This window comes from Mycetomoellerius zeteki, unplaced genomic scaffold (assembly GCF_001594055.1).
Source record: "Mycetomoellerius zeteki isolate Tzet28-1 unplaced genomic scaffold, Tzet1.0 scaffold102, whole genome shotgun sequence".
Taxonomy (NCBI): Eukaryota; Metazoa; Arthropoda; class Insecta; order Hymenoptera; family Formicidae; genus Mycetomoellerius; species Mycetomoellerius zeteki.
This window is the reverse complement of record NW_017255933.1, coordinates 1,952,265-1,963,837: the sequence shown is the minus strand read 5'-3', so window position 1 is coordinate 1,963,837 and position 11,573 is coordinate 1,952,265. Positions and strand designations below refer to the sequence as shown.

Below are 11,573 nucleotides of genomic sequence, written 5' to 3'. Positions count from 1 at the left end.
AACTTTCTATAACAAAACATTATTTACCAGTGTAAAACGGAAAAAGTAATTAGAATATGGTTAAAAAAGATAAATATGCATTATTTAAACAATATAAATATATTATTATGGCAGAATATAGCAGAATATGCCATATTAAGCCATACATATCGCAAAATTGTTATGAATGATAATTTCTCTGAAACCGTGTTGTGAAAATTAATCTAATTTTGCAAAAATTTCTAGTAATTTAGGATCTATACGTATAAAAAAATTAAATTTTTGGTACTATTTCTTCAATACTTTTATTACTAATTACATTCGACAAAGTTGCGTTTCCTGTAAGAAAACATCTCTTATAGAACTTTAATACTAATACCGGCCAATTAATCACTCCTTTTCTCTCTCTCTCTCTCTCTTTTGGTACTATTTTTGAAATAGCTCAGATACATCCTTAATGTAAATAAATGTTTATTTGGAACTATTCAAATAAATATTTATTAAAATTTAGTATATTTTTTCTTAATGTATGCAACTTATTTAAGATAATATGTTAAATCTTCAATCTCATAAAAGATCTGATAAATTTTGCGATTTTAAATCGAACAGATTTTCTAAATTTGTATATGAAAGTCTTATAAACTTTTTAATTCGGAATATAGTTGCATTGCATTTAAATTAAATTTATTTCTTAAATTATACAATATATATATATTAAGAAAAATTAAATCTTTAAAACGCATTTTATTGTTTGATATAATAATTAACTTCGTTCATATTAAATTTCTAGTTCTATCTTCATCAACAATTAGTTTCGAGATTGACGTTTATATAAGATTGTTGAAAATTGATATAGAAACGCGCTGATAAAATGCGTGACATTTCCACATTACGTCAGTTTTTTATTTTCTACAAAACAACGAAAGGATAAAAAGAAATGGATTTCTCATGCAAGCAGGATAGAACGAATTTCAGGCTCCTGTGAACAGAATGATAACGCTCGCGTCGCGGACGCGTAATCAGCGTGGGATTCATTATTCATACCCGCGAATCGAAGCAATAATTTCCGCGGTCCACGACATACGTCGCTCGCGGAATGTCGCGAGTCGTCACGCGAGGAGGGTAGATGGTGTCCTCGACGGGGATGGAAATGCGAAAACGTGACGGCTACTCGTCCGTATTGTTTGCGCGACGAAAGTAGGGACCCGCGGAGCGCTTATTTACACGGGACAAATAGGCAAACAAGGAATTGCCACGCGGCTCACCGTGAGCGCCGTGCAAGAGTCTTGCGATGACAATTAGCCAATAATTTCAATAGTAATTAGAGCGAAAAGTACATTTACATCAGTTATCGGCTCTGAATCCCAATCATCTTGGCGTATAAGCTAGAAAAGAAAAGAACCGTTATAATAAAATTTTCGAATATGTACAAATATTGCAATAACTCTTATTGTTAAATCATTAACTCATGTTTTGATAGTTTCTTGACTTATATAATACTTGACGGAACATTTATATTTTGTATAAAATGACAAAGTTACATGTTTCAATTTTAACCACGAGAAAAATTAGTAATGTTAGAATGATGTTTCAATAGGCTTGTTCTTTTTGACTGAACTTTTGCACCAGTTCATCTTTCTTCCTCTTCTTTCCTCCTGAAGAAAAAAGGAATGTGAACTGGTTCAGCTAAAAAGAACAGGCCTATTGCATCGTACATTTAATTATATCATAACGCTATCGCATTATTTATTATTTGTAAAAGTCATATATTAATTTTGTTGTAAAGATAAAATACTAATTATAATAAAGATAAAAAGCTGAAAAATATAAAAGATAAAGAGATAATGTCAAATAATTATTTATACATTTCACATATAGGAGATAAGTATTAAAAAAATTATTGTATTAGATTTTATATGCAAAAAATTATTTATTTGTAATAGAAAATGAAAAATAGTGTTTAGAAATAAACACATTAATAAGTTATTATTGTTAGGAGAAGAAAGAGATAAAATTTTTACATATGTAATTAGTTTACCATCCATCATAAAGTCTGATGTACTTTATCGATAACTTTAGAGGAACATTTGAGGCATTTGAGGAATATTAGTAGCATTTATTCATTAATGTTTGCCAATAATCTTTTTCCGTAAGAGAATATTCACAAATGCGAATCAAATTCTATTTTATCTCCAATCTATGAAATATTCACTGCCGGATCTACGCAAAATCCACTGAAGTCGCGCAAATTTATCGTCCATAAAATATACACTAGGCATATTGACGTAATATTCAGTTAATAAATCATCTACTGTAAAAAATACGCCCGTCGTATGTACATAACTCCGTTATTGAAAAATTATTCGTGTAGATTTTTTACCGATGTGTGTACTTCCTTGTGATTGCATTCAAAATATTATGGCTACCGATTTCCGGATGAGAACGCGAATCAAAAATTTATTCGAAAAAATTACTATCAAGAAAAATCAATTGCTTCTGTTTTTTTATTAAGTATTATTTAAAATGTATTATTACAAATAATTAATTAGTTCGAGTTTAATGATATGAATTTTTTGATAGTAATTTTTTAATTAAAAGTATCAGGAATAAAAAATACTGAAAAAATTTAAAGAAATAAAATCTCTGCATATATAATCTAAATATTGTAATGTTTAATCGACGAATCGTAATGTTATCGGTCATTCCTGCGCACAATCTTGATGATAATGGACTAACATTATAAAGCAAATAATTGCTCATTGCTCCTTACTGCTGACTGGGATTAAATTCCTCTGCATGATGGAAAGTTCCTTTCTCTCTTATCATCTCTTTATTAAATTAAAAGTAAAATTCATGAGAAGAGAAAATTTATGCCTCTAAATCATAATGTTATCAATTATTCTATGGTCTATATAAATTACATACATAAATCGAAAATCTTTTATATTTTCATATAATACAGGAATCATCGTGTGATAACATAATGAATAAAAATTTCATGTATATTAACGTATCACAAAAAATATTTAAGCTACATACAAAAAGCAATTATTGCCTTAGAAAAATTTTCGCATAATTCATTGCTTCAGAAATAAACGGCGTTTATACTTTAGATCGGAAATCCGTGTGACGGCAAAATCTTTTTCATAGCTGGCCCCGGCAAGCTTGGCTAGTCACACCGAACGGGGTTGGTTGCAGCGCATGCCACAGGGACTGAAGTCTGTTTGCTCATGAAATATGCAGGCATGCGCCCTCCATAACTGCTCGTAAGCACTGAAACTTGCGTGCAACGCCGAGCTACCGAGCTACGGGATTTTCCGTTCTTCCGCACGAGGGAAGACCATTTGTGAAGGCGACGCGAGTATACCTAATACGCGTGAGCACCGGGCGTGAATCAATCCTTCGGTATTAGAAAATAATAGCGATGTAGGCGAATAATAAGTACGCAAGATTTAGTTAAATAAATAGGATAAATACGCAACAAAAGAAAACATACGTTATTTAAATCTTTATTTATGTTAAATTTTTTAACTTTGATAAAATACATTCTTTACGTTCATTTTACATTACAAGTAATAATTTTGAATGTACAGAATTTTTAAATACGAAAATGTCGAAGCAGCTTCCTTTGTAGTTCACGTTTTCTTTTATCATACATTATACGTTGCAATTTATTGGGTCAAATGTATATATGTAACATATACATATATGTAACATGATAGAATTTTTATCATTTTGATCAAGAATCTTTTACGGTGTGAATTTCGAGCTGAGGAAATGAACAAAGTTCAAAGTTTGCCCGGAATAAAGACGAAGATACCCGTTTAATAAGTATGCCATTAGCAACAATTCTAATTAGACAAGACAATTAAACTGACGTGACTAGCAATTAGTTTATATATATATTAAATTATTTTTATTTCATAAATTATTTTTTATTTTGAGTTTTCTGGATCCAACGAGATCCGAAATATTATCAATGACGATTAATATTAAAAAAAAAAATAACGTTCAAATAAATTTGAAGAAAAAGTCTTCAAATATATTAACACGTGTTTACATTCTGTATACGTCTCATAAAAAATAAAACAATTATATTATACAGTGTGAATTGGCGAAATGTAGCTTATTAAAGAAGAATTCGGCTCAAAAGGATTGAGTCAACGAAATCTTTGCCTTCTTATTTCAACGATTGCCGGTGCAGTTGGCTTAATGAACGTAAATCGATACCTTCCGCAAGAGGAGGTATGTAAGTACCGCGTGCGCAAATACGGTTTTTTGTTACTTGCGCCAGGAGCGATGGTCAATATTACATCAAGAGCTCCGAATTGATCGAGCTCCGTACCGCAAACATTTTAACAAACATTCTCTGCTTTGCCGTTAAACGTGCTATTTAAGCAGGAGTTATGCGTCTTGAACTTCGCACGAATAATCATTCAACTTGATATCGCGTTGTTAGATTTTTTAAATTAAATATTTTTTGTAATTCACGCTTTCTTTATTATTGCCAAGCGGTAAATCAGGTCAATCAAAATTCGAACAATCGAACATTAACGATTCACGCGAAATTGCAGGTCTCTTTTTTTCATCCGCAACCAATTCTACTCGAGACCGAATATTTCAGGCTAACGCGCGTTTTGTTCATAACAAATATTTCGCGCTACAGGCGGAAATTACTGCTTTCACGGGACACAACGAGTTACTTTTGATGCTCGAGGCTGGCATGGTTCACCGATGATTCGGCCGGATATAGAAACGAATAAAACGACCTTTCATACGCGATCGGTATTGCGAGCTTGATTTCGACGTGAGTTAATTGCGATAATCTGACCTGTAACAGAGGGGTTGTAACAACATATGCCGTCCACGGGGTTAAATAATCCGGCGTGTCCCGTCGTTGCGGACGTCTAACTTATGCACAACGTGACAAGCTTTCGTGCGCCACGTAAGGTCATAAAAAAAGCTGACAGGTACACACCTTGGCGTGTCAACTTGGCGAACGCCAACATCGCGTCGTGCCATATGCCTCGTTTTTAGCTCGCGAGGCAAGGTGCAATCTGAGAGCTGTTCGCGTTTTGATTATTCGTGGGGTGCGAGAGGACAACGCCGTATGTAACGCGGGTACATAAACGAGATGCCGACAACGTGAAGGGTTTAATAGCACTACGGGTCACGAAACAACGTCGAAGTTTACATTATAAAGCAACGTTTCTGAGAACTCTCGTTTCTTCGTCCCTCTCTGGCGCCCTTGTTATGCTTTTAGCATTTAATATGCTCGATTAATTTTCGAAAATACTGAAAAACTCCAACGATATCACTGAGACAACAACAACGATACGAAGGATGTTAAGCATACAGCTTACGATGGTAGATTACGAAATAATGTTGAAAGTAACGCTCAGATTGATGGTACCAGAAAGCAAGATGCTTTTATTAAGATTCTTCTAACGAAAGACAAGTACTTGTTGCGCTAAAAATTTCACGTGTAATTTCATGTAAGGTAATAAATACAAAGACTTTAATAATATATTAAAAAATTTCTAAAAATATATATATATGCAGTATATAATTTCTATTTATTCATTCGATAGATAAACTGCTCAAATTTTATAAAATTTATAATTTATCTTTATACATATACATATATACTTATACGATAAATTGAATCAATAAGTAATCTTAATTTTGTCCTCAAAAATCAGGGTGATATTTATTATTGTAGCTTATATTGATTTATCCATGTATATACATATAGACATATTCTATATATATTTACAAATGTCAAATATGAGAAATGACTTTTACTCATAGAAAAATAGGATACTTACATTTAAAGTATTATCGGATATTTATATTAAATATTATCGGAAAATATTACTTTTGCTAGAAACGAAGAAATTCTTCTAATATTTCAAAAAGAATATATCAAGTGCAGAGTTTCATTTTTCCTCCTTGATTCTTCTTCCGGGCCGACCAAACTCTTCTTGACCGCTTGTCGACGAAACGATGAACGCATATTAGAGCAGACCGATAGCTCGATAAGGTCCAATCGATAATAGTCGCTCGGTTGGCTGGATGACTGACTGGTTGGTCGGTCGAGCATATACATATATTATATACGTACATATATATACATAAGATCTCTCCCTCTTGCGCTCTCCGTCTCTCCTGTTTAAGCCACCCCTCGTTTCTCCGTCCCTCTCCATTCGATTGGTTCACCCTGTATAAGGGCGAATAAGACTGAGTAAGGGGTAGTAGATAGGTAGGTGGTATAGATTGAGCAAACAGCGCGTTTATAGCGCATAAGGGACTCCTCTGAATTTCCTCGACACGAACCGATCGTTGCGGCAAGCAGCGATGCGGTACTCGAAAGAGAGAGAAAGAGCCTTCTCGATTATCGAGTACACCACCCGTTATCGATTGCTTGTCGGTGAGCATCGTTTTCGCACGGACCCACGTGTAAGAGCATAAGATTGTAAAATTGGACGCGTATACCTGCAAACTATATCATTACACGTGATCGTGAAAAGATTCTTGCTGTCTTCTCATTTTATTTTATTTTATTTTGTACAATCACCGTTGTTATTAGCAAGATTATTGCGATATCTTGTATTTCGTAGTTAATTATAAGCATATTATAAAAGTAAGATTTAAAGAAAAATAAGAAAGTATTCCCCGTATGATTTTGATAATCCAAATAATTTTTATAAAATTGTTAAACGTTAGCAGTTATTGCGAAATAAATCTTTTTTTTATTTGATTACATACGTAAGAAATTGAGTAAGAATAATTCCAATAAAATGAAAAGGGAATGAAATAATCATTAGGAAAAATATAGCAGGTTAAAAAATATAAAAAAAAAATTTTTTTATCATATATTTTTAATAACTCTTAACATATTCCATTTAAAAAGATTTATTTTTAAGAAAAGCAGATTATTTCTCTGCAGATTAATCAGTGTCTTTATCGCTTATGTGTATCCATTTTATTAAATAATCTGCATATCCAAATCAGATATTGATAGACATTTTATCTTACGCATTGCTTAAGAACGAAACGTGAGTTCATTTTAGTGAGTCAAGTCACAAGCGAGAGAAATTCGTACCTTGTTCGGTCGAAGTGGATTCACGTATGTATGCGTCGTTTCAATTCGGACCGATGCTTTGCCGGATCGGCTACGGCCCTCATCGTCCGCGGATGAACGGGCGGATGAATCTTCCTCTGTGTTGCGGAGGGTAACGTCGTAAAAAATTCATTATCCATCCGAGGAATCGATCGCCGAACTCCGTGTAATTACGTGCTCTTTACACCATACCACGCGCCCGCTCCCTCGAAGACCGGACGTAATGAGAACGTGAAAAAAAGTCGACAACGAGGCGCGATCGGGCTCTTCTGTCTTCGTCCACGTTGCATAGACGCATCGTCGATACAGCTCGACTAACATGAAAAAAGTGATTGCACCAGCTTGATTGAGGAAATTCAGCTAACAGTTAAACAAAAACTTAATGAATAAATTTACTCAATAGTTACTGATTAAATCATTAGCGATAAACAATTACATTCATATTTTGCCTTCATTTAGTTTTCATTTTCAATAAGTTTAATTTTAATTTAATTATATTGCATATTTTGTATTAAAAAAATTATTAGAATTATTGAAAAAACGTTATATTTTTATGTAGTTTTTTAATTTTTTGTTATCATCAATTATATAGTTAACGGAATATATTGATATTGAAATAGAGTGAAGGCGGAAAGGTTGAAGGTCTGACATCTCGCACGAGGCACGTTTAATGTCAGGAATGTGCATTCTCGAATATGCTGCTGCCATTATTTCAATCCGGAACAAATCGTTAATTTTGCAGTGCGTTCCGCGATTTATACCCTTCAGCTCGTAATTCGTACGAGAAACGTGTGCATGTCGGTGTGCCTGCGAAACACAAAAGCTGCGCGATGTCGACAAAAATAAAAAATAAAAAATCAGAAAATATATCAATTTTTCGTAAGTTTTATTAGATTTTTTTAATCCTATTTGCTGTATTAACTACTTACATCTGGATACTTTTTATATTCCTATAGTTGCACAAAATAATATATGTATTAATTTAATATACGAACGTGCAGGCAGATACGTTAAATATACGCAGTTGCGTAGCGTTTTTGAAAAGATTTTCTTATTTAGGATCGTTATTGTAATTTATGCGTACAAGAAAAGAGAGAATCATCGTGTTCGATTTTCCAGAATGATTCATTACGCCTTGATGGAGATTATAACATCAGTACACAGCTCTTTCGTATCTCCTTGCCTTCTATCAGTTTCTCATAAAAATCTAGCGTGTTCCGTTACACCGTCACGGAAAAACAAAAGTAATCGAAGAATCGTTTCATATTTCAAAAGTTTCTATGTTCAAAATTTCTTCAATTTCTTTACACGAAATTAATGAAGATATTAAATTTTTACTCACAAATTTAATTTTTTATGTGAGTAAATCACTATATATTTGTATATTCATTTTATATATTTTCAAACATTTCATATTACGTGAGAAATATCTTAACATTATGTTGATAAGTACATGTTAGCACAATAACAATAGAACAACTAAAAAATAATTTAAATATTCGTTACATTTAAATAAAGCATCTTTTTAGGGAACCATTCTAAATGCTACACTAATTATGAGAAAAAAATTGTTCATTTTACTAAATTTATTTAGTTCATCTTTATTTCTTTCGATGAAGAATATATATATTTAAAATATCAAATGCCATATGTTTGATTTGAATCCAATCTTTAACGAGAGAAATAAACACAGATAAATTAATTTAGTCAAATAAACAATTAATTTAATCAAATGAATAATTTTTTTTCTCAGTATATTCTATATCGTCGCGTTTTTTTTTAGCATCATGTGGTAATCTAACAAAATCGAAGTAATTTTGTAAGATCTCGACTAAGTGTCCGATAATCACAACGCTAATTAATTGACATCGATATCCGGAAGAAACGATGTCCACGGACGAAAAGAAGTTTTCGAGCTGTTTCTTAATCCAATTTTGCAAGACTGCTGGCGCGCACCGAGAGACTACTTTTAATTAATTGTATCAACTACCGTCGAGGCAACGAAGTAGATGTGATTTGACTAACGAGGCAAATTCTTAAATTAACGAAGAAACTACCCCGGCTCTCTGAAACCGTGCACTCCCTAACCCCCTCTTTAGTATCTCCTCCGTCTTTTCTATTAGCCGCTTTTCCGCGTCCATTGGCTCCTCATTCCTGATTATTTAATTAGAATTGATTTACACTCGGTTTGCTTCTTAATTTCCTATTATTTTCTGATCTTGATTAAACAGGTGCGTTAAAATTATTAAGAGAGTAGATTGAAAATATTTTACATTCACAATTTTGTTATGTATGCAGTGTAATATATAAAGCATTTACAGTAATATATTATACAATATAAAAGGAACATAACAGTATTAAATTTACTTCATATTCAAATTTAATTTAGAATTATAAAAATCTACCGTTCGTTAATCAGATTTTATTCGAAAATATTCGGATGTCCGAATTATGGATTTCTCCAAAAATCAATTTCGTTCTGAAATAAAGCTCGGTCGTGATAGTGCGAAATCCCTCGCAAAATGCAATATACACTGTCCTTCGGAGAAGGAAGTAAAAAAAATCTGGGGGATTGTTTTCCGAAGTAATAAATTCTGCGCATAGAGGGATCTATCATGACAGTAAATTCTCGTCTGACAACGAAATCCTGCGCAAAGCGTCGCATGCTGTTATTATGGAAAGAAGAAAAACAATCTCTCGCGAAGTAATAAATCTCGGACACAGACCCGAGCGCTACTCGGCGCAACGCCGCGATGTAAATTCGTGCCTCTCGCCGTGAAACGGATTTTACTTCGGATAGGAATAGAAGCACAAACGTTTCGTCGCCGGATATCTTATCGTCGACGCGGTGCAACGTGCGTTATCAGGTAATGTATTTATGGGGTGGGATATGAACCTAGAGGATAGATATCGCGAGTTCGTAAGGCTGATATGTTCGGCGACACCAGCGTTATACGCGTCGGCAGATTGTATAGGGTGGACCGAAAATGAGCAGCGTCGACATTAATTTATTTCGAGAGAAAATCGTAATTTCTTTTAAGCGCTTTCTCCTTCGAATTTTTACCCTTTTTTCCAATCTGCATTAACAAGTTGCACAAATAGATTCAGTAATTATAGAATATTGTTTTTATTTTGACTGAATATAATCAATTATTAATCTATCACAGATACGAGCAAATATTTCAGATAACGATACTTCACTCTTTATGGAATTATGTAATGCAACACATTTTTGTTAAGAATATTATTTTCTAAATGTTTTGTATGTCAGAAATACTCCGTACGATAATGAAATCCATACAGGATAAGCATAATATTATTACGCATTACGTACATATAGAGCGCGTTATTTATGGAATACGAAAGCTACGCCCTTTTAAGAGCATGATCGAGACGACGTTCTGCCGACTTCAGGTTCTATAACGACGGTGTGTTAAATGTGTGGAGATATAAAACAGCACACACAGAGAAGCGGTACCTCACCAAATGTACACTTACGTAACGTTTTATTACGCTGTAATTCACGTAGCGAACGACATAGCGATACGACGAATATAATCTGTTGATAAATATACGAAAAAATATCTGTCTCTCGAAGTAAGATATTTATAGTTAGTAGACGTAATATATGAGGATAAAAGTACGTAATGGCAAAACTTGTAAAAAGTGGAATAACGAAAAATGTTAATGCTCGAATTAGTGTAATTTGATAGAAAAACTAAGACTTAATATTTCAAATGCTGTATAAGTTGAGTTACTTTTCGAGGTAATTGATATATTTAAAAAAATATATATATATATAAATCTAATATATAAAAATGATTTTCTTTTTACACTTTAATTTTATATTACTTTATACGAACAAGTCTTCATAGAACAAATTTTTTAATGTATACATTTTATCATTTACGTCGTCAATGAATTATATATTCTAGAAAATAAACTTATTCGTATTAACGATGAATAATTGACGTATTAAAGAAAGATTCAGAAAAAAGTCTTATTCCGATTTTTTTATATAAGTGCGACGTTTACGACGCGGCCACTCGCGGTTTAAAAAGTGGGACAGCCTGCGGCATTACATTCAAAATTATTTATACAGTCACGCGGTATGGCTAAAAATTCAAATTTGGGTAGCTCATCCACGCGTTGTCACGGAATCACAAGTGCATGCCATCGGCGCTGACGGATCACAAGTGTCTCGCATAGTATTAATTGGTCCTCGATTTCAAGAGTCGAGACCGATAAATTTTATTTCTCCGTTTCACCAATGCTGCGCAATTGCTCGAACAATAATGTTTAATCATAACTCTTTTATGACCCCCATTAACCTGGACCCCCACCATCGAAAATCAAATTCGCGATAGGTCAAAAATTTAGTGCTCTTTTGTTGCTAATTAGTTGCTCTAGAGCGAATTTTGTTGCTCCAACCGTTTAGCAGCAATAAAAAAAAATGGGGGGGGTCCAGGTT

At 33.2% G+C, this 11,573-nt stretch overlaps 2 long non-coding RNA genes across 3 annotated transcripts in view; one reads left to right on the top strand and one right to left on the bottom strand.

The window, feature by feature from the left end:
- Nucleotides 1-5,791, bottom strand: part of LOC108720293 (uncharacterized) — a 9,900-nt gene extending 4,109 nt beyond the window's left edge. Inside the window, exons 1-2 of the long non-coding RNA XR_001936523.1 lie at nucleotides 5,779-5,791; nucleotides 5,336-5,337 (exon numbers count right to left, since the gene is read on the bottom strand). This is a non-coding gene — a long non-coding RNA (uncharacterized lncRNA). The remainder of the gene's footprint in view (nucleotides 1-5,335; nucleotides 5,338-5,778) is intronic.
- Nucleotides 1-11,573, top strand: part of LOC108720288 (uncharacterized) — an 83,204-nt gene that overhangs the window by 2,369 nt on the left and 69,262 nt on the right. The window lies entirely within an intron of this gene.